We start from the raw sequence: 23,793 nt of genomic DNA, 5'->3' as shown, positions 1-23,793 counted from the left end.
AAGAATTCTTGGCGGAAATATGCCCATGAGCTGCCTTGTAGTTGGCTGGTGCGGTACCAGCGACTGGCCCGATCGGTGAGAAGCTCTGTCATGGCCCGAGGTAGCTGATTTGTGTCCACCCCATATGAGAGAACACGTTCTTCGAGTAGTTCCAGAAATGCGAGTGGATCGTCCTGTCCGTCGATTCTGATCCCCCATTTCCGAATCTGTTCCGCGATGTGGGCGGTTCAAGAGTCCATGGCTGGCACGATCCTCTGGGTGGGCGAGCGGCTGGTCTCCGTAACTGGAGGTCTGGGCAGATCGGCTGGCGTTACGATGTGTGGTGGGCAGGGAGTGCTGTATTCGGCCGCTGTGGGGACTTGTATCCCGGCTTTTGGGTCGGTTTTCCGCTGGTCAGACGGCCCAGGAGTGGTGGGCATGGGCGAGTTGGAGCGTCCTGCTGGTCTGGCGTATTGCCGTTCGAGGTCGGCCAGTCGAACCCAGGCATCCTGCGAGAGTGTTCCGGCGACTAGTGCGGCGTATCTCTTTCGTCGTTCCTCGACTGTTCCTTCGCTGCCGAATCCGAATTCCTCGGCCAGGACTTCCAGCTCATCCCGCCGGAGTTTGTAGATCCAGCCGGTGGTGACTCCTGGATTGGTATGGTGTCCCTCCGGGTAAAATTCGTCGGGTTGACCGGCTCCGTGGGCTTCCATGGTGTGTTTCTGCGGTTAGTAGCACTGACTTACGTTTTGTTTGTGGTACTTCTGTACTGTAGCACTTTTGCTTGCGACCGGATTTTGCGAGGGTGCCTGGTTTTGTGCTGGACGGGTATTAGTCCTTGCTAGCCTAGTTTCTTTCAGTGGCCGTGGGTCTTTACTCCACAAAGCTCCGTATTAAGGCGTTAGTCACCAAAAAGTCCCTGCTCGGGCGCCACTTGTGAGATCATATTACAGGCTGAGGTATGCATCAGTCTGTCCAGTCTACAGGAAAATTTGTAGATTGTAGGTGACTTCAGGTGTCGGGCTGGCTTGAAAAATGTTGTAGGCAAGCAAGAAATGATGATGCGAGAGTTTTTGTTGTTCTTGGATTATTCAGTATTTATTCATTCACTTAATTCTTTTACGTTGTTACTCTGGCTTGTAGTTGTATGGTGCGCTGGTGGACTGCTTAGTCAGTGTCTCGTGTTCGGGCTGATGGACTGCCTTCCTTGTATTCGGGCTGATGGACTGCCTAGTGCAGTGTCTTGGGTGTGTGACTGAGGGACTGCGTAGTGCAGTGTCTTGGGTGTGTGACTGAGGGACTGCCTTGTGCAGTGTCTTGTGTTTGGGCTGATGGACTGCCAACTCTTTCGGCCGATCTTGGCCCTTTTATGCAGCTGGCGATCGCACCTGAGACCCGGAAATAATTGCTTATTGCTAAATTTTGATTATTGGGTGACAATAATTGTGGGGCGTGGTAAGTGGGTCGAAGCTGTGTGCTTCGTTGACAATTGCTTAGTGGGTCAGTGTGTTTTGATGAGAGTGTTTTTAGCTGAGGCTGCATCGCAGTAGGTGCGGGCTGCAGTTGGGAATTGGGTTTTTGCTACCTCCGCATCACGAAGGTGATATCTGATTTTGGGTCGATGTTTCGAGGCCGAGTGGTTGCGAAATATCGCCCAGAAGTGGGTGACCGAGAATTTCGTGCTGCGTTTTTCGCTGATCGAGAGTTCTTAATTTTAGTAATTGCGTGCGTTGCTTAAGACTATTTTATGTCCGGGGTGCTGACACACCGCTATTTGTGGAGCACCGTGGCTAGAGCCATGGTTCGTTAGCTCGGTGTATATCAGTTTGGTTATTGTCTCCCGCCAGCGTGGATGCGCTGACCCTCCGCCGTTTGTGACGAGCCATGGCTAGAACCATGGTTCGTTACAATATATATAATTAATATTTTATAATCATTATTGTAATGGATAACCCGCACGCTGTTTGTTTGGTTACGCAGCCAAATAGTGGCCAAATGCATAGATTATAGCCAGTGGTGCAGCAGTAGAGTAAATCCTTATTATTGTTCGTTGTTTGCACTGCCCACTGTACTAAATTGTCATTTACCTACAAACTCATGCACGCATTCATGCTCCCTCACGGCAGCAGCCTATGCAGCCGTTCTCTTTCGCCTCTTCATCCCACACCTTTCTTTCTATCGCCTTTCGCTATCACTCTCTCGATCTGTCGCTCTCTCGCTCGCATTAGGGCCAGGCAATTCGGCCCGCCTGCCCTTTGAATTAGTCTTGATCTAGCAACCACTGCACATCGTCTTGGAATCGAGCTATTCAATCCGACACCGTCTTGAACCGACCCCCGCGTCTTCAATCTGACCCCGTCTTGAATCCAGCTAACTATCCTTTCGACTCTGTATCGCTTATTTACTTCACCACAATAAACTGTGAATATATATATTGAACAATCATCGCCTTTTTAATAGTATCGCAATACAACGCTACTGAAGAAGCTCAGTAGCTCAACATTTGGTGACCCCAACGTGATATAAACATAAACTCTTTAAATTGTATCACAAAAAACATTTTCGTTGGATAAATTCGCTTTGAACCACGGTGTTTCGGTTCATCGTTTGTGCACAAGCAACAGAAACGGTTCTCGCGTCATCTGCTTTGCGGTCTGCTTGCTTGCTGTTGTTTCGTTTCGGTTTCGTGCTCTCAGTGTGCATGCCTTTGTTGTTGTCGGATGCACAAGTGCAGTGCGTTTCAAACTGTTAGCTCTCGCTGCTGCTCTGTAAAACTGCAAGACTGTGTGTTTTTAAACGCTGCGATCGATTGTACAGTTCGTGTAAAACTGTTCGAGGTTATTCACCGGCTGTTAACCTCTACACTCTCTCAGTGACTCTAAGCCCAGCTTTTCTATTGAACATACACGATGGCTTCTAATAGCACCCCTTCGATCTTGCCCCCCTCACCATTGTTCGTTGATTCGGAAGCTGCATTCTACAAGCGCAAGGTGCAATCCATGCTAGGGGCGGCACGGAGAATCGAAACGGCCGTCGGCAAGGAGAGGATTGGCGAGCTCAGTGAGGAGGAGCTGAACGTGAGGCTGAAGCTGCTAGCGGATCTTGTAGCTTCATTCAACGAGCACCATAATGCCCTGGAGAAGATTGATCTCGATGAGATCGGTAGTCCCTTGAGGGATGAGTTTGACGAGTGCGTGGTCATGCTGGAGATTCGCATGAAGCGAGAGTTAAACAAGCGGCAGCCCACAATGCTACCATGTTCAACAATGCGGGCGGACCATGTAGGAGAGGCCCCAACTACGGTCGTCGTGCAAAGTCGCCCACGCCTGCCGGAGTTGAAGCTACCTGAGTTCGGTGGGGGCTACGCTCAGTATTCCTCGTTTTGGGGCATGTTCTCCTCCATTATAGATAAGGACCCTGACCTTACGAATGTCGAGAAGCTGCAGCATTTACGATCATGCCTAAAGGGACCAGCGCTGGACACGATCTCGTCGCTGGAATTTAGCCACGCCAGCTATCCTATTGCTCTAGATTTACTCAGCAAACGATTTAATAACAAGCGTCTCATCTTTCAGGCACATGTCACAGACATTCTGAGCTTGCAGCGTGTCGAGGCCTCATCTGTTTCCCAACTACGGTCCCTTTCGGATACAGTTAATGCCAATCTGCGAGCGTTACAAAGTATGGGGACAAAGGAGCAGATTGCTGACTGCATCCTAATACACAGCCTACTACAGAAGGTGGACAGCGCCACACAAACCAAGTGGGAGGAATGCTCGTCGTTGGATAGCATACCCTCCAGCCAGCAATTCGCCACGTTTCTGGAGCAGAGATGCCAGAGGTTGGAAACCTAAGAGCACGCAAATGATATGTACACCCAGAGCAGTCGGAAACACTGTCTAATCGCAACCAGCTCCAAGGTCTGTACATTCTGCGGTGATCCAGGACACTCCATTTATGCGTGTTCACAATTTGGGAATCTTTCCGCTCAACTTCGGCTTCAGGAAACTAGGAAGCTGTCACTGTGCACCAACTGTCTCCGAGCAGGCCACACGCAGGGTGCATGTCATTCTCGATCCTGCCGAATATGTGGTGCCAGACATCACACTCTACTTCACTTCGAGTCCCCGTCTTTCGGTTCTCAATCCATTCTGCCATCACTGTCACATTCTACATCAGCTCCGCAATTGCCCGCGGGACCCTCTGGCGTTGTACATACTGCAACAGCGTCAGCCACATCGCTTTTGGCCCAGAGTCACAGGCAGGACATCGTTCTTCTTGCCACTGCCATAATCAGCGTAAGGAATCGCTCTGGTACACTCATTCCATGCCGTGCCTTGCTTGATTCTGGATCGCAGGTGCATCTCATTACTTCTCGCCTGGCTCAGCAGTTGCAGCTTCAAAGGAAAGTGTCGGATGTTTTGGTGTCTGGTCTCGGCGAGTCGCGTGCCACATCGGAAGGATGCTGCGTAGATATCAACCTGGAATCACGCACATCAAGTTATGCCACGACCATTTCGGCAGTAGTTGCTCCCACCATTACGTCCAGTCAACCTAACTGCAATATCGACCTAAACAGCTGGAACATTCCCTGCAACACACAGTTAGCGGATCCCAAGTTCTACAAGTCTCAACCTGTGGACATTCTTATTGGAGCGGGACTGTTCTTTGAGCTTCTCTGCATTGGCCAAATCCAATTGGGAGCTGGTCTGCCACGTCTTCAGGAAACCAGGCTAGGATGGATAATTGCAGGAAAGGTGTCTCAGTCTCGCGCATCAGATCCACGTTCTCCTGTGTTATTTTCAGTTAACCAGTCTAAAGTGCCCCCTCGCACGAGTATTGGACCTCTTCGTCGAGTCAGGCATGGTTTCCGGAGTGGCTATACTAAAGACGTCACCTGGATCAACAAAGGAAATGTGGCTGCCAAAGAAGGATGTTAAAGACCCGTGATCTTCAACGGGGGGAGTATGTTTGGTTACGCAGCCAAATAGTGGCCAAATGCATAGATTATAGCCAGTGGTGCAGCAGTAGAGTAAATCCTTATTATTGTTCGTTGTTTGCACTGCCCACTGTACTAAATTGTCATTTACCTACAAACTCATGCACGCATTCATGCTCCCTCACGGCAGCAGCCTATGCAGCCGTTCTCTTTCGCCTCTTCATCCCACACCTTTCTTTCTATCGCCTTTCGCTATCACTCTCTCGATCTGTCGCTCTCTCGCTCGCATTAGGGCACAGGCAATTCGGCCCGCCTGCCCTTTGAATTAGTCTTGATCTAGCAACCACTGCACATCGTCTTGGAATCGAGCTATTCAATCCGACACCGTCTTGAACCGACCCCCGCGTCTTCAATCTGACCCCGTCTTGAATCCAGCTAACTATCCTTTCGACTCTGTATCGCTTATTTACTTCACCACAATAAACTGTGAATATATATATTGAACAATCATCGCCTTTTTAATAGTATCGCAATACAACGCTACTGAAGAAGCTCAGTAGCTCAACACTGTTATTCCGGCTACTGTCTCGTCGGCAAAAGGGTGGTATTCTTTTATAGTCAACTCTGAGACCTACGTGTGATATATATAATAAAAAAACGTGCGAAAATATTTAAAGCCATAAAAAAGAACATTTACAGAACCGGAGAGAAAGAAAACCTTTGGCCAATAGACTTCACTCATACGTAACACACGTAACACAAACGAACGTACACGTCCTCAGATGGTATGGAGGAACACGCCCACCCTTCCTTGGTCATTTATTGCCAATTTCCAATCAATGACCCCTTTCTCAGGGCCTACAACTACAGGGGCTGGGTATCGGAGATCAAACATTATAAACGATATTTATTGATATTAAAAATGACATTTAAATAGGAAAAATCTTAACTCTAAACATTTAAAACTACAACAATTCCCCTGGAAACATCTTTGCATCACCAAAGTTACAAGCTATTTCCCCTTCTTCGAAATTCTTTATTTTTCGATATCAAATTCAAATTCCTGGCTCCAATCAAAATGTGTAAGTGAAATAAAAATAACTTCGATGTAACCGAGTACGACAAACAATATGCAACAATAAAATCTTACTCACTCGTTGCGGTCCATCGGCGAATTGGAAGAAAGGTTATGTACTTTTTTGACAAGGTCTACCTAGATATTTATTTCACACACACCACTCAGAATAGACGTGTACGCCGCCGCGCCGCGCCACGCCGCCGCCGATTTTTTACTTTTCTGATGCGCCGCCGCCGAGTCACGAAAATATCGGCGCGGCGGCGGCGGTGTTCGACGTCTTACATTTTTGTAAAGATGTGACAAATGTAACAAATGTGACGCAGCCAACGCTACTCCCAGGTAAAGCGATCAACACCCAGCAAAAATGCAAACTCAGCACACGCCAAAAGACAGGAGACCAGCAGAAGGGGCGTACGCAATAAGTACCTAAAATAATATTAAATAAATAAATATTCCTAACAATATATGTAGGAAAGTCATAAGCAAGAATATCCCTAATATTAATAATCGAGTAGATGAATATCGAGTTGATCAAGCAAAGAAGAGGAATCGAATAATCGAAAGAGTAGAGTTCTGGTTACGAGAGAAAGAGGTTGTGTGTGCTCAGCTCGGATGAAAATTGAGAACAGAATTGAGAAATTGTGAAAACTTAAGTTAAAAACCATTACATTTATATATATACGAATAAAGACAAAACCTTATTTTAAATAACTCAAGCGTAAGCCTAATTTCAAGCAGCACGTTATCACAGTGAGAGAGAGTCTTAATCGAAGAGAACCAGTTCATCACCACATTAATGGGGGCTCGTCCAAGAAATTTAAAAGCAATGGTGTACATCAATCATTAAATTGTTGCAACATTACTGCAATATACAAAACACCCAGGAAAAGCAGATTGCCGAATGTGCAGAAAAATTCGGCGAGACAGCGCATTGAGCGACACACACACACCAAAATGGTAATTTCACAATAGCCTATGAGTATGGTGAAATACTACGAGAGCGGCGAAGACGGAATATGACAGCAACCGCAAGCAGAAGAGCAGTAACAGCATTATCCGTTATGTTCGTGCACGCGTGAGCGAAGGAAAAATCAAAGAAGACAACGAGAAGGAGAAAGAAGCACACGGAGAGTGCGCAAGAGACGAGAAATATCTATTGTGTGAAACTGTGAGAGGCAGTGAAGCAAATGATAACGAGGCACATTGTATAGAGTGCACCAAAGTGTGTTGAAAACTACTACGTATAACTGTGAGAAACTGAGATACAGGGAAGCAAGTATTAGCAACAGTGGATCAAAACCAAGAGAAAAAACAGAGCAGAGCAGAATCCAGAGAGCAGAGCAGAATCGAGAGGCAGCTTACACATACACTGACGACGGCATCATCCAGCGTACTTGTGTATGTGTGCGGCGTGGTGAACGAGCGGGAACATACAAACAAGGAGCAGAGCAAAATCCAGAGCGCGGCATTCACATACACAGGCGACGGCACCATCACCAACAGAGCAGATCAGAAACCAGAGCAAAATTCAGAGCATTCACATACACAGGCGACGGCATCATCCATCAGACGTGTGTAGGGGTGCAGGCAAGACAAACGACGTGAGAAGTAACTACGTCAAGAAGGTGTAACCCAACGAAGAAGTCGACGCAAGTATTTACAGGGGACAGAGTAAGATAAATAAGGATAGAATAATTGAGATTAAATGAAGGGATAAAACATATTTTATATTATATATAATTCGTAAATACTAATGAAAATACTTAAACACTAATTTTAAGAATATTGCTAAGTAATTACGATATTAATGTTGACCGACGAGATCACACAACTCACCGTAGCCGAGCTAAAAGAGAGATTAAAAGAATACAAGTTAAAAACAAAAGGGAACAAAGCGGAATTACAAGAGAGATTAATTTCGTATTTTGAGCCGGGAATTAGTGAAGAGTCCATATATGAGGACACAACAGATCTTAGTTTAGAGAGTCCCAGTAAGCAACGCGAAACAAAAAATACAATGGCGTTTACGCTCAAAGATATTCGAGATTCATTGGTCGAGTTTGATGGCAGCCAACATAAGGATATTAATGACTGGCTGGCAGATTTTGAGAGCACTGCAGAGACAGTACAGTGGAACGCTTTACAGAAGTTCGTATATAGTAGACAGTTGCTGAAAGGAGCAGCGAAGTTGTTCGTAAGCAGTCAAGAGGGCCTTACTAATTGGGATACGCTCAAAGCAGCTTTGGAAGAAGAGTTTACAGAGAAATTGTCTGCAAAGCAAGTACACAAGCAACTTGAGAATAGGAAGAAGAAATCAAACGAGAGTTTAGTAGAATATTTTTATCAAATGAAGAGTCTGGCAAAAAAGAGTAATTTGGATGAAGAAAGTGTGATGGAGTATATAATAGAAGGCATCCCTGACACGAAGCTAAACAAGAGTGTGTTGTATCAGGCTACAGGTTTCAAAGAGTTGCGAGAGAAAATGAAGATATATGAGAAAACATCGTATAGGCAAGAGTCAAGTTTGAAGCAGAAGATCGAGAATAGGGAGCAGAAAAGTAAGAAAGATGATCCTAGATGTTTCAAATGCGGAGAAAAAAATCATCTCGCTAGAGATTGTGGTCAGAAGGACATCAAATGTTTTAAATGCGATCAATTGGGACATAAGGCGAATCAGTGCAAAGAGAAAAAGAAAGATATAAAGAACGAGGCATCGACTCCACAACAACTAGTTCAGAAACTGTACAACCGTGTATTTAAGGATATTCGATTCGAGAACGAGGTGATACCGGCACTGTTCGATTCGGGTAGCGATATATGCACTATGAGTGAGAGTGCATATAAGCGAGTCTGTCCGATCCCATTGACGGCTCAGGTGAAGGAATTAATTGGAATCGGAGGAAAGAGAATTTATACACTTGGGTTTTTCATGGTCGATTCTGAGCTGGATGGCATTCCGATTGAGATGTGTTTTCACGTGGTCAAAGATAGAGATACTTTATATAGCGCAGTAATCGGTAGTGACGTATTAGAAGTAGTAAGCGTTACAATTGGAAAAAAAGGAGTAGTTTTCCATAACGACAATAGGGCACTCGGAAAAGATAAGAAATCTGATATAGAGGAAAGCGTTCGAACCAATATGGCTCATCATAGTAATATTCGTAATTCTATCCCTGTGTCATCAGAAATCCAGGTAGCGGAGTTAAAAGATACGTTCGAGCAGATAATGACGATAGAAGCGATAGAAGATTTGTCGTCAGAAGTCGATTTTTCACATTTGGGTGTCAAGACGAAGGAGATATTAACGGATATGATTACTAAGTATAATCCAGTGAAGTCAGCTTATTGTCCAGTAGCAATGAAGATTATACTCACGGACGAAGTGCCTGTGTACCAGAGACCGAGACGCTTACCGTATGAAGAACAGAAAAGGGTGGATCAGCAAATTGAGGAGTGGTTAGAAGAAGGAATCATTCGACAAAGTTTTTCGGAATACTCTTCACCCATTGTGCTCGTTCCAAAGAAAGATGGTAAAAAGAGATTGTGTTGTGACTATAGAAAACTCAACCAGATGATTATACGAGACAATTTCCCGACGGCTGTTATTGATGAAGTGTTACACAAATTGCAGAAAGCAAAAGTATTTACGACACTCGATTTGCGTAATGGATATTTTCACGTACCCGTAGAGGAGAACTCTAAGAAGTTTACATCGTTTGTTACTCAGAATGGCCAATACGAGTTTAATTTTGTACCATTCGGGATCAATAATTCGGCAGCGGTGTTCACGCGGTATATATTCGCGATTTTGAGGCCACTTATAAATGAGGGCGTTTTGATGTTGTATATGGACGACATTATCATACCAGCAGAGAGTGAACTAGAAGGAATCGATAAGCTGGAAAGGGTTTTGGTGTTGGCAGAACGGTCAGGATTAAAAATAAAATGGAGTAAGTGTCAGTTTTTGCAGCGTAGAGTCAATTTTCTGGGATACATTATAGAGAACGGGACGATTAAGCCGTCAAGAGAGAAAACGGGAGCAGTTGAGAATTTTCCAGTGCCACGAGATAAAAAAGTTGTCCAGCGTTATCTGGGTCTCACATCATATTTTCGTAGGTTCGTTCAGGATTTCGCCACGCTCGCTAAACCGCTGACGAATCTGTTAAAGAAAGATGTGTCTTTTAAAATGGGTGCGGAAGAATTGGCCTCTTTTGCACAGCTAAAGGTTTGTTTAACCAATCCGCCAGTCTTGCGTCTTTTCAATCCAAAAGGGATTACTGAGATTCATTGTGATGCTAGCAAGTTTGGTTACGGAGCCATTTTGTTACAAAGAAGTTCGGAAGATCAACAGTTTCACCCAGTAGAGTATATGAGTAGGAAAACTACGCCAGCCGAAGAAAAATATCATTCATATGAGTTGGAGGTACTGGCGATAATCCAGGCATTGAAGAAATGGAGAGTATACGTAATGGGAATAAGAATAAAGATTGTGACAGATTGCAATGCATTTGCAATGACCATGAAAAAACGAGACGTTCCGCTAAGAGTGGCCCGCTGGGCGATATTTTTGCAAGATTTTGAGTTTGATGTTGAGCATCGGTCGGGCGTCAGAATGAAACACGTCGATGCACTTAGCAGGGTGCATTGTCTTTTATTAGAAGATTTGATCAAGAGTAAAATACAGAATGCTCAAAGATTGGACGAATGGACAAGCGTGATAGGTAAGGTGTTAGAACAAGGAACTTATGACGACTTTTATATGCAGTATGGTATTTTACATAAAGATCCCATTAAGGAACTCATTGTCATACCCTCCAGCATGGAAAAGGAGATTATTCTTATGGCTCATAGACAAGGTCATTTTGGGATAAAGAAGACTGCCGATCTAGTACAGCGAGATTATTATATACCGAGTTTGACGAGTAAAGTGGAGATGATTGTCAAGTCATGTTTGGAGTGTATTGTGAGTGAGGCTAAACAGGGTCGGAAAGAAGGTTTTCTTAATTGCATTGATAAGGGCGACAAACCATTGAGTACTTTTCATATTGACCATGTGGGCCCCATGGAGTTAACAAAAAAACGCTACAATCATATTTTGGTAGTTGTGGATGCTTTCTCGAAGTATGTATGGTTGTACCCAACAAGGAGCACTGGTTCAGAAGAAGTTGTTGAAAGGTTACAAAGGCAATCAGAGTTGTTTGGAAATCCAAAACGGGTCGTTACCGACCGGGGTACTGCGTTTACTTCCAACGTCTTTAAGGAATACTGCGATTCGCAAAAGATACAGAATTTGCTCATTGCTACGGGAGTGCCGAGAGGAAACGGGCAAGTTGAGCGTCTGAATAGGACTGTTATATCGTTATTAACAAAATTGTGTGCGGAAGATCCTAAGGTTTGGTATAAGAACGTCGGGAGGGTTCAACAATTCATAAATTCGTCACCGCCTAGGAGTACGAAAGTGTCGCCGTTTAAGATATTGACAGGTATTGAAATGAGAAAGGAGTATGATATGGAGTTGAAAGCCATCTTGGAAGAAGAGTTTCTAGCTGAACTACAGAGTGAGAAGGATGAAATACGTAAGACAGCGAAAGAAAATATAGCTAAACTGCACGAAGAGAATAGTAAGACGTATAATAAGGAGCGAAAAAAAGAAAGCGAGTACGAGATTGATGATTTGGTTGCCATCAAGCGAACGCAGTTTGGGGCAGGTTTAAAGTTGAAGAAAAAATATTTAGGTCCTTATAGAGTAGTCCGTAAATTGAGGTATGGTAGATATTTAGTCGAAAAGTTGGGTGAAGAAGAGGGACCTAATAGGACTAATACTGTAGCAGAATACATGAAGAAATGGAGTCCAGCATTCGGGACGAATGTGGAGGGCGGATGGCCGAATGTAGGAAAGTCATAAGCAAGAATATCCCTAATATTAATAATCGAGTAGATGAATATCGAGTTGATCAAGCAAAGAAGAGGAATCGAATAATCGAAAGAGTAGAGTTCTGGTTACGAGAGAAAGAGGTTGTGTGTGCTCAGCTCGGATGAAAATTGAGAACAGAATTGAGAAATTGTGAAAACTTAAGTTAAAAACCATTACATTTATATATATACGAATAAAGACAAAACCTTATTTTAAATAACTCAAGCGTAAGCCTAATTTCAAGCAGCACGTTATCACAGTGAGAGAGAGTCTTAATCGAAGAGAACCAGTTCATCACCACATATATATTCCCGAAGTGCCAACGAAATTCCTTTCCCACGGTACCGGTGCACACCGATCACCTTACCTGGGACATTGGACACTTGTTGGGAGGCGATTGCTTAGGTAACCCTCGATTACCGGGCAAAACCCCCACATGCGCAAGCCAGTCAGCAGTCTCCGACTCTCCTTACCGGGGATATTGGACACTGACTGCAGGGCTAATGATTAGGTAACCTTCTGTTACCGATCAGCCCGTCTGTACGCGCAGACTATAATTCGGCAATATATATTTATGTAAGAACCCTTCCCACATTCTGGAGTAGAAATAAGATATCTGTAAGACATTCATGGGAAAATCGAAGGCCGGCCGATCTATAAAAGGCACTGCCTTGCATGAAGAAAAGGGCAGTCCACCAGCCATCGTCGGAGGCAGTCCACCAGCCATCGTCGGAGGCAGTCCACCAGCCATCGTCGGAGGCAGTCAATCAGCCATCGCGAGAGGCAGTCAAATCAACATCCGCGTCGTAGTGCAAGTAAACATAACATAACCGGGTAGAATAATCATACGGAAGAATACGGAAGAATAAAGAAAACCATTGAAAATTAAAAGAACAAAAAAAAGTGTTGTGATTTCTATTTCAGTTTTCTGGCAAAGTTCCTGGTTTCCCGATAAAGTCCTCGTGAATTATAATTATCTTGTAATTCAGGACCCTAGAGACTGATGCATACCTCAGCCTGAAATAGGACATTACAACTGGCGCCCGAGCAGGGACTTTAAAGGATTTTTCGTGGAAACTTCAAGAAAACCGAAATCAGGGACTTCGTGGATTAAAGACCCACTGCCATCAAAAAGGAAATTGAATCGATAACAAGTCCGCGCACTTACATAATCCGGGCGCGAAAACAAACGCGAAAGTATACGCAGTGCCGATCCTAAAAGTGCCGTTTAACAGTGACTCAGTGCCAAAAATCAACAGAAATCAACATGGAACATCACGACGATGAACAACCAGAGGAGGCATACCTCCTCCCCAATCCAGGGGTCAGCACCGGCTGGATCCACAAACTCCGTCGGGACGAACTAGAAGTCCTCGCCGAAGAATTCGGATTCGGCAGCGAAGGAACGGTCGATGAACGCCGAAGGAAATTTGCCGCTCTAGTCGCCGGGCCACTCGCGCAAGAAGCCTGGGTCCGCCTAGGAGAGTTCGAGAGGCACTATGCCAAGCCAGCCTCACGCTCTCGTTCCAAGTCACCACGGCCCACTACTCCTGGACCATCCGACACTCTCCAAATGGATCCTAAGACTGGACTACGAGTCCCCGCAGCCACCGAATACCGCACTCCTGCTGCCCCGTTTCCAAGGCCCCTAGCTACAGAGACCCACCCAGCACCCGTGCCAAGGATCTTGCCAGCGATCGACCGACCCATGGAAGGGCACCACTACAACCACGCTGCACCAATGGCGGAACGCATCCGAAAGTGGGGAATCCAGTTTGACGGCCAAGATAACCCTCTATCATTCATCGAACTGCTCGAAGAACGCGCGCTCTCGTATGGGGTGGACACAAACCATCTGCCGCGGGCCATGGCCGAACTTCTCACAGACCGTGCCAGTCGTTGGTTCCGCACCAGCCGCCTACAAAGTTCCTCATGGGAAAATTTCCGCCAGGAATTCTTAACGTTCTTCTTGCCACCACGGTATTTTGAACAATTGGAAGACCGGATCCGAGCCCGAAAGCAATTGGCTGGGGAACTGTTCAAAGATTTCCTCATCGAGATACGTCTACTTATGCACCACGCTGGGTACGACGCAACCAAGGAGCTAACCAGGATCTACGACAACGCCCTCCCAGCCTACCAGATGTACGTGCGCCGCCACGAACTGCAGGACTTGTCACAGCTAACACTGCTGGCCACAGAGTTTGAGAGTATTCAAGAGCGGACCATCCCGAGCACTCTCGCACCACCACGACACACGCCCAGATACGCACGGCCTACGACAGATCAGAGGAGCGACGATTCCAATCGGACACCATTCCGGAAGCCTCATTGGAACTCGGCAGACTCACCAAGAAGACAGCCATCCAACCCAGTGAGTACGACAAAGCCCGAGGTAGCACATCGCATGATTACGACCCCCATCGCCAACCCACGCGAAGCCTGTCGCCGGTGTGGCGAAGCAGGGCATGCGGCATATGAATGCCAAAATCCCTCGATCCTGTTCTGTTGGGAATGTGGCAAGCGCGGCACCCGGACCAATGGTAACCATACGAGGACAGGCAACGGAAGCCACCGTCGACACAGGGGCATCCCGAAGCTTTATCAGTGCAAACCTCGCCCGACAACTAGACAACAACACCAACCTCCAAGATGCATGCGTCCGCATACGCCTGGCCGACGGCTCGGTCAGAGAGATCACCCAGATTCTACTGGCGCACATCAGACTGGATCAAAGAGAAGTTCAAATACCCCTCCTGGTCCTACCAAACATGTTGGATCAAGTTATCGTCGGCATGGACTTCCTATGCGCCATTGAAACAACGATCCAGTGCGGTACCACACTTCTACAATTACGAGATCAGTGCCACACACCACATATCCACACCGTTCCGACCAACAGAGTACAAGGCCACGAACCCCACACCAGAAACTGAAGCCAACGGCGGCCGTCATACGTCCGCAACCTATCCCAACAATTTCGGCACCCAGCCACGCCAACATGACACCCATACAAACCTCAGCGAACACACGACCACGACCTACCCCAACGAACAAAACGACCCAGATCGCCACGAAGAACACGACACCCAGCCCAGCCCCAGCAGAGGCAAAGCGCCGGCCCACGAACATGAAGCCGAAACCAACAACACGAAACAACAATCAAGCAAACGGGAAAACGAGTCCCACGGTCACTACGGAGCAACCGCGTCCTAGGCCAACCACAGGGGACACATACCCCAAAGAAACTACGAGAATCTCACCCACGAGACAAGCACTAACGCACTGGAACCCGGCGCTCGACACAGGAAGCCCAGGTCCAAGTCCAGCAACAGAGCATGTAAGTACCCTCTCCTCCCAGGAGAAAGTGAACATAGAAACACCCTCAGAGACGACAATCAGCCCTGAACCAAGACAACAAAATCGACACCGACAACGGCAGCAACAGATCAACAGCCAAGCAACAAGGGAAACAGCCACGCTGACCCCACCCTGGTCGGGGCCCATAATTGAACTGATATCCACAGAGCCCCTCAACGCGGGCCCGGAAACCAGTACGATGGCCCCACGATACACCGACCGCAGCCCTGTCGTACCCACGGCCGACGCCACACCGATCCTCGCCCACACAATGGAGTACCTTCCGCGTACTGACATGATTTTTAGCGTCATGCACCGAGCCATGCCTAGAGCCATGTCCGAGATCTTCGTCGCCCATACAAGTCGTTGTTGTGATACCAGAGGCGTCATCGCGACTCACCTGTTCACGTACCTGTCTGGCTGTAGTATAACATGAGTACTACACCCGGCGTGCCAAAACATCATACCCATGGTCGACACCACACCCATCGTCGCCCACATAAGCGACTACCAACGGAGGATCGAAACGCACAGCTCCTTCGACACAACCCTCTTACCCGAAGACCCCAGCCAGCCATTTGACTCCAAAGCCGCCGATCGAACCGAACATGAGCCCGAACCAGTCCCGGAGCCGTGGCCGCCGGACTTGGCCCCACAGACCCAAGCATCCGTCGCCCAAACAAGCCATTGGTCCAACAAAAGAGACATCGTCGAGACCAGCCAGTTCATCCACCAGTCTGGACACAATACCACCCAAGTGTTCCGCCAGAGCTACAAAACAACTCTACCCACGTCCAACGCCTCCCCGATCATCGCCCACATAAGCGATTACCACCGGAGCATCGATCCGTCAAGCACATTTGACAAACCCATCCTTCCGAAAAACCCGAATCAAACATTTGCCCCCGAAGCCACCGAACCCACCGAAGACGACCCAGAACTACCGACGGATCCTTGGCCACCCGACATAGCACCGCAGATTCGAGAATGCCTGGACAATTAACTACCAAAGAAAACTGCCGAGAAAACCATCGTCATATGGGAAATTCGACCCACCAAGCACCTACTACACCAACTACAAAGCACCCAGAACAGCAGAAAGGCCACGATCACAACAGCAGTAGAAAATATAACGTTACCGACGCCACGCTAAAATGACGAGATTAACAGCGACGAATCCGGAGACTCGGCACAAGCCAAAGGACAGGATAACCCGGAAAAAGGCGAACCCCAGCACCCGCCAAGCGACGCCACAAATCTCTCCATCACCCACCCGGAAGAAAGGGTGGGGTGTAACGAACCATGGATCCCATGGATCCCATGGTTCGTCACAAGCAGATGACGCAGCCAACGCTACTCCCAGGTGAAGCGATCAACACCCAGCAAAAATGCAAACTCAGCACACGCCAAAAGACAGGAGACCAGCAAAAGGGGCTTACGCAATAAGTACCTAAAATAATATTAAATAAATAAATATTCCTAACAATATATATTCCCGAAGTGCCAACGAAATTCCTTTCCCACGGTACCGGTGCACACCGATCACCTTACCTGGGACATTGGACACTTGTTGGGAGGCGATTGCTTAGGTAACCCTCGATTACCGGGCAAAACCCCCACATGCGCAAGCCAGTCAGCAGTCTCCGACTCTCCTTACCGGGGATATTGGACACTGACTGCAGGGCTAATGATTAGGTAACCTTCTGTTACCGATCAGCCCGTCTGTACGCGCAGACTATAATTCGGCAATATATATTTATGTAAGAACCCTTCCCACATTCTGGAGTAGAAATAAGATATCTGTAAGACATTCATGGGAAAATCGAAGGCCGGCCGATCTATAAAAGGCACTGCCTTGCATGAAGAAAAGGGCAGTCCACCAGCCATCGTCGGAGGCAGTCCACCAGCCATCGTCGGAGGCAGTCCACCAGCCATCGTCGGAGGCAGTCCACCAGCCATCGTCGGAGGCAGTCAATCAGCCATCGCGAGAGGCAGTCAAATCAACATCCGCGTCGTAGTGCAAGTAAACATAACATAACCGGGTAGAATAATCATACGGAAGAATACGGAAGAATAAAGAAAACCATTGAAAATTAAAAGAACAAAAAAAAAGTGTTGTGATTTCTATTTCAGTTTTCTGGCAAAGTTCCTGGTTTCCCGATAAAGTCCTCGTGAATTATAATTATCTTGTAATTCAGGACCCTGGACAGACTGATGCATACCTCAGCCTGAAATAGGACATTACACAAATAAAAAAAAATTAAAAAATTTGAAATATATCGTATAAAGTTGCAAAAGAGTCGTCTCCCATCTGCCTGTTCCATCTCTAGAACAGCTGTAGTTCATGTGTTGTTTACTTGGTTTGTTATGTGCATAAATAATTTCTTAAAGTAAGTTTCACAATATTATTATTGGTATTAGAAATAAATTAGTTCAATATTCTCACAACAAACAGATGGATAAGTCATTGGGGATGTACTCAATAAAAATTCTGCGTAATGCAAATCGCAAAAGCAAAGTATGGGAGTTTTTTTGGCATCTTGCAAGTGACAACGACAACCGAAAGCAAATGCATTGAAGAGGACAAGGTTTTTTGTAAATTATGTTTGGATGAGCAGAAAAAGAACGACGAAACAATAATATTGTCATGGTAATAATTAATTTCACTTTTTTAAGTTCAATATAAGTGTTTGACAATTGTTTCAGTGCTAAAATTCAGTCGTATTCCAAGAACTGTTCAACAGGGAACGTAACTCGTCACCTTAAAAACGAACACAATGTTCGCGATATCGATTCTAGTACTTCATTAGCTACAGGTGGAACGATATCAAATTTTTTCAACAAATCCACGCCAATAAGGTCTCTAAGAGATAGTAAATGGGCGCTGGGACGAGAGCTAGCTTTGTGGATGGCTAGAGATCTGCTCCCATTTCATACAATTAGCCACAATGGAATCAAAGACTTCTTAACCAAATATAAAGTTGTGGTAACTGCTGATGATATTCCACATTACAAAACACTTTCAACAACTGCACTAGACGATGTGTATGAATGCGTTTTAAAAGTAGTTACACGGATAGTATCTGGACAAAAACACTTTGCCTTAACCTTTGATTTGTGGACGGACAATTATAGAAGAAGAAGTTATATCACATTTACATTCCATTATCTGTCACCGAATTTTGGTATGAAGCATTTCACGCTGGAAACAAAATACTTGTCAAAATCTCACTCCGCAAGTAATATTTTAACAGAGCTTCAAGATGTAACTCAAATTTATAACTTGCAAATGGAATCTAATTTCGTCGTAACCGACCAAGGTAGCAATATCAAAAAAGCTATTAATTTGGGGTGTTTAAACAACCATTTCTGCCTTGGACATGGACTACACAATTTGCTAAATGTAGATGGCTACAATTCCGTGTCGGAAATTAAAAACTTAATTGTGAAGTGCAAAAGTATTGTGAGAGCTTTACGATTTAAGACACATGTTTCAAAATGAAGTTTTGTCAAATATCGACAATTTAGAAGAGCTGCTTGTATCCGAAGACACTGAATGGGTTGACTACGATGATGATTTTGGACCGTTGGATGATGTTCCCTTGCAAACTTATAAAAACATTAACAACACTAATGACTTGCGCAATAGTATGGTGGACAAGAGGAATGTTTCTCTTAAAAACTCGGTCCCAACTAGGTGGCACAGCGTTTTAGCCATGCTTCACAGTCTTGGGTGCCAAAGAGCTGCAATAAATAAATTGCTCACTAGCAGCAACAAGATTGATTTAGAGACTGAAGTACAGCTTTTTTATAAACTTCGTGACTTCTTGCAAAAATTTAAAGACGCAGTAAATATTCTGTCTGGAGATTTGTATTCATCCATAAGCCTTGCGTTAGTTATCAGAAGAGAGATCGTCTCAATTTTGGGTGAAGCTGAGAGCAATGAACCGCTTTCTTTGTTTGAAATGAAAAATAATATAAAGAGTAAATTGGATTCGAGATTCCCAATATCAGATATTCTAGTCTGCGCATCCTTACTAGATCCGCGATTTAGCTCACTAGATTGTGTGTTAAGAGTACTGTAAAGACCAAAATTTAACAAAATCTGATTTTTTGCTAAAAATGTTTAAAGAGCTGATTGGCGATGTACAACAAGCTAGCGATCAGCAGGATAGTTTAAGTGAATCTCCATCTGTAAGCAAAATATTAAAGCTTGCTCAGCGACATTCTACAAATACCAAAAATAGCAATTTGGAAGCTGAATGCCATCTACTTTTAAGTTTGTCTTCATGCCAAGACGTTTTAAGTTTATGGAGGGAAAAGGCATCTGCAATGCCCTTATTATCTATGCTAGCAAGAAAAGTTCTGTGTATTCCAGCAACATGCACACCCAGTGAGCGAGTCTTTTCTATAGCAGGTCTAACAATAACACATAAACGGTCGCAGCTCAGTCCTCACAACGTAAATAAAATTGTTTTCATTCATGACAACTATGATCATTGCAAAGAAAACTTATCTTAATTTATTATTTTTTTTTAACTTTGCAAAAAGAAATTTAGATCTCAATTCAGATGTCAAATATAAATGAAGACTTAAATTTTTATATTAGTAAGGAAAGTCCATGAAGGACTACTGTTAATTTGTTGTTATTTTAATTTTTTTGAATATTTAATAAACACATGAAGTGATATTTTTTTAAGTTAAAAAAGAAAAGTGTTATTTATTTATTGCTTACGCCGCCGCCGCCGCCGACTAGTTCGTAGGCTAAGCCGCCGCCGCCGAAGCTAACACAGTCGGCGTCAACCTCTAACTCAGAAACACAAAAAAAATAAATAAAAAAACTAAAGAAACTAGTGCACTTAAATGTTTACCGTAATCTAATGCACTAAAATTCTTAATTTCGCGTTCTCTCTTCGCACTTTTTCCTTCTCCTCTTTCAGCTCCCCTCGTATACCAAAAATTCGAAATGCTCTCTCTCACTATATGCGCTCGGTGGCACCGTGGGACACAAAACCTTTTTCTTACGTTGCAATTTCCATTTAAAACTTCTGATAAACTAATCTTTTAAAGGTTTTTGAACATTGGGGTTGTTATATTCCCAAACTTAATGTGAGCGAGAAAGTAACCCGTTAATCTGGAGCTCTCTTGCCCCTATTAGGTTAGGAAAATTTGTTTTCTCTCTTCCTCTCTTCTCTCACTGAACAATTATTTACACTTTCACACTTTTTACACGAGAGGATCTTTCTTTTAATTTATGCTTAAATCATAAAATATTCACTATTTTGCCCCGTCGTAGCCACGAAAAAGATCGTTGCGGCTCCACGCTGCCGTCTGTCCCACTCTTTGGAGCCCCTCTGCCTAGCTCGAATTTTCGAACTCGCTCTCGATGGCCGTTCCCCTGGTTTTTGTTTCCCCGCAGCTTTACATTCCTCTCTTGATCGGATGCATTGCTGATATTTATCTGCTTGTCGCTGCCCTTTGCATGAGTAAAACTCTAAATTGGGTGCCAAACCTGGATGGAAATAAAAAATATTTTTTTCTTTAAATTCTTATCTGTCCCACCCCTAGAAATTTCTTCTTTTTTTTCTGTTGGACTTCCTTCCACTTACCCGTGGCACTGGCACCATAGAAATTGTGAAGTTCCTTCCGTTCGACTGCTAAGAGTATCCGTTAATAGCGCACTCGCTTCAGGCTAAAAGTCCACCTTTGAGAATATGTTTTTGTTGTTTTTTGTTGTTGTTGTAAGGCTCTTATTTCAGGCTGGGATATGCATCAGTGTGTCCAGGGTCCGCCTCATCTAAATTTGTAGATTGTTGGAGAACTTCAGGTTTGAGCTGGCCTTGAAATGCAGTAGGCAAGGGAAGATATGATGATGCAGTGGTTTTTGCTTTTGTGATTCTTGGTTTATTCTTTACTCTTTCATTCACTTAATTGTTTACGTTTGAGACTTGTTGATTGACTGTGTGGTGCCCTGTTGGACTGCGTAGTGTGGTCTGCCTAGTGCAGTGTCTTGTGTTCGGGCTGATGGACAGCCTGCTCTTTCGGCCGATCTTGGCCCTTTTATGTATCTGGCGATCGCACCTGAGACCCGGAAATAATTGCTTATTGCTAACTTATGGGTAACAATAATTGTGGGGCGGGGGAAGTGGGTCGGAGCTTAGTGCTTCATTGACAGTTGCTTAGTGTCAGGGTCAGTGTGTTTTGATGAGAGTGTTTTTAGCAGAGGCTGCATCGCAGTAGGTGCGGGGTGCAGTTGGGACTTGGGTTTTTCTGAATTTCGGTCAATGTTCCGAGGCCGAGTGGTTGCGAAATATCGCCAATATCGTGCTGTTTTTTTCGCTGATTGCGAAATAATGCAGAATGGGTAGAGTTGTTGATCGAGAATTCTTAATTTTAGTAATTGCGTGCGTTGCTTAAGACTATTTTATTTTCCGGATGTGCTGACGCACCGCTTTTTTGTGAAGAACCGTGGTTCGTTCGCTCTGTGTATATCAGTTCGATTATTGTTGCCGACTAGCGTGGATGCGCTGACCCTCCGCCGTTTGTGACGAGCCATGGCTAGAACCATGGTTCGTTACATTATTTTTTGTTGTTTCCCACTAATTTCCACTTGAAACATACCTCTATATACTGTGAGGTCCTATTTCAGGCTGAGGTATGCATCAGTCTGTCCGAGGTCCGCTACAGAAAATTTGTAGATTGTAGGTGACTTCAGGTGTCGGGCTGGCTTGAATGCAGTAGGCAAGCGAGATATGATGATGCGAGAGTTTTTCTTCTGGTTGTTCTTTGTTTATTTTGTTTATTCACTTTAATTCTTTTACGTTGCTACTCTGACTCGTAGTTGAATGGTGCGCTGGTGGACTGCGTGTCTAGGGTTTCTTGGGTGTGTGACTGTCTAGGGTGTCTTGGGTGTGTGACTGAGGGACTGCCTAGTGCAGTGTCTTGTGTTCGGGCTGATGGACTGCCTAGTGCAGTGTCTTGTGTTCGGGCTGATGGACTGCCTCGTACAGTGTCTTGTGCGTTATTTCGGGCTGATGGACTGCCTGTGTCTTGTATTCGGGTTGACTGCCTGTGTCTTGTATTCGGGCCGATGGACTGCCTGCTCTTTCGACCGATCTTGGCCCTTTTATGCAGCTGGAAATCGCACTTGAGACCCGGAAATAATTAATTCTTGCTGACTTAGGGTTATTGGATAACAATAATTGTTGGGTGTGGTAACTAGGTCGAAGCTTGGTGCTTCGTTGACAATTTTTAGTGGGTCAGGGTGGTTTTGCTGAGGCTGAATCCCGGAAGGTGCAGTTGGGAATTGGGTATTTGGTTTAAAAAATGGGGTTTCGCAAACTCTGCATCGCTGAAGTTGAGTGGTAAGTCGATAATTTTATGCTGGCTTGACTTATTGTGAAATAACGCAAATGCTATTTCTTATGTAGGCCGTCGATTGCGAAATGTCCCAAGAGGTGGGACAGGTGGGTGTTTTAAAGTGTTGTGTGGACAAGAATGTATAGAGTTGTTGATCGAGAGTTCTTAATTAATTGTGAGCGTTGCTTAAGACTACTTTATTTCCGGAGTTGCTGACACACCGCTATTTGTGGAGAACCGTGGCTAGAGCCATGGTTCGTTAGCTCTGTGTATATCAGTTTGATTATTGTCTCCGGCCAGCGTGGATGCGCTGACCCTCCGCCGTTTGTGACGAGACATGGCTAGAACCATGGTTCGTTACACCCCCCCCACCCACTCCATTCTCGAATCTGCGGTGCTATGTCGGGTGGCCAAGGATCCGTCGGTAGTTCTGGGTCGTCTTCGGTGGGTTCGGTGGCTCCGGGATCAAAGGTTTGAATCGGGTTTTTCGGAAGGATCGGTTTGTCAAATGTGCTTGACGGTTCGATGCTCCGGTGGTAATCGCTTATGTGGGCGATTATCGGGGAGGCGTTGGACGTGGGTAGAGTAGTTTTGTAGCTCTGGTGGAACACTTGGGTGGTATTGTCTCCAGATTGGTGCATGAACTGGCTGGTCTCGACGATGTCTCTTTTGTTGGACCAATGGCTTGTTTGGGGGACGGATGCTTGGGTCTGCGGGGCCAAGTCCGGTTGTAGTGAACCCATGCATGTACATATGTAACACTCTGTTATATATATAAATACATATATACATATGAGCAGTGACATAAGCAACTTATGTTTATGTTACACATTCCTTTTGCACAGCAACGATCTAAGACTTGAACGCAGATCGGACAGCTACCAAAACTGCTGAGCAGGCATTTACCCGAACTCAGGCAGAACCCAAACGCCCTAACACTGAGGCGATGGGTCTCTCTCTCAAAAGCTCCTTAACGCTGATCTTGCATTTCCATTAGACTCAGGCAGAGACCACGCGCACTAATACTTATGCGGTGGTACTCTTTTCATATAATGCATGGGAGAAATCTCGCTCTCCGTTATTTATAAGAACGATTGTACCCTAGGATACGAACAAAAAGATATTCAATAAACATTCTTAATTAAGCCACCAACCGATGCGGTA

At 45.2% G+C, this 23,793-nt stretch overlaps 1 long non-coding RNA gene across 1 annotated transcript; it reads left to right on the top strand.

Annotated features, from left to right (window-relative positions):
- The first annotated feature begins 17,574 nt into the window (after positions 1–17,574).
- Positions 17,575–18,006, top strand: LOC121404031. The gene is made up of 3 exons (XR_005967648.1): positions 17,575–17,660; positions 17,726–17,920; positions 17,977–18,006. It is a non-coding gene; the product is annotated as an uncharacterized LOC121404031 (long non-coding RNA).
- The last annotated feature ends 5,787 nt before the right edge of the window (positions 18,007–23,793 follow it).

The sequence above is a fragment of the Drosophila obscura genome, unplaced genomic scaffold (genome assembly GCF_018151105.1).
Source record: "Drosophila obscura isolate BZ-5 IFL unplaced genomic scaffold, ASM1815110v1 contig_180, whole genome shotgun sequence".
Taxonomy (NCBI): Eukaryota; Metazoa; Arthropoda; class Insecta; order Diptera; family Drosophilidae; genus Drosophila; species Drosophila obscura.
The sequence above is the reverse complement of the archived record's forward strand: the minus strand, read 5'-3'. Positions and strand labels throughout refer to the sequence as shown.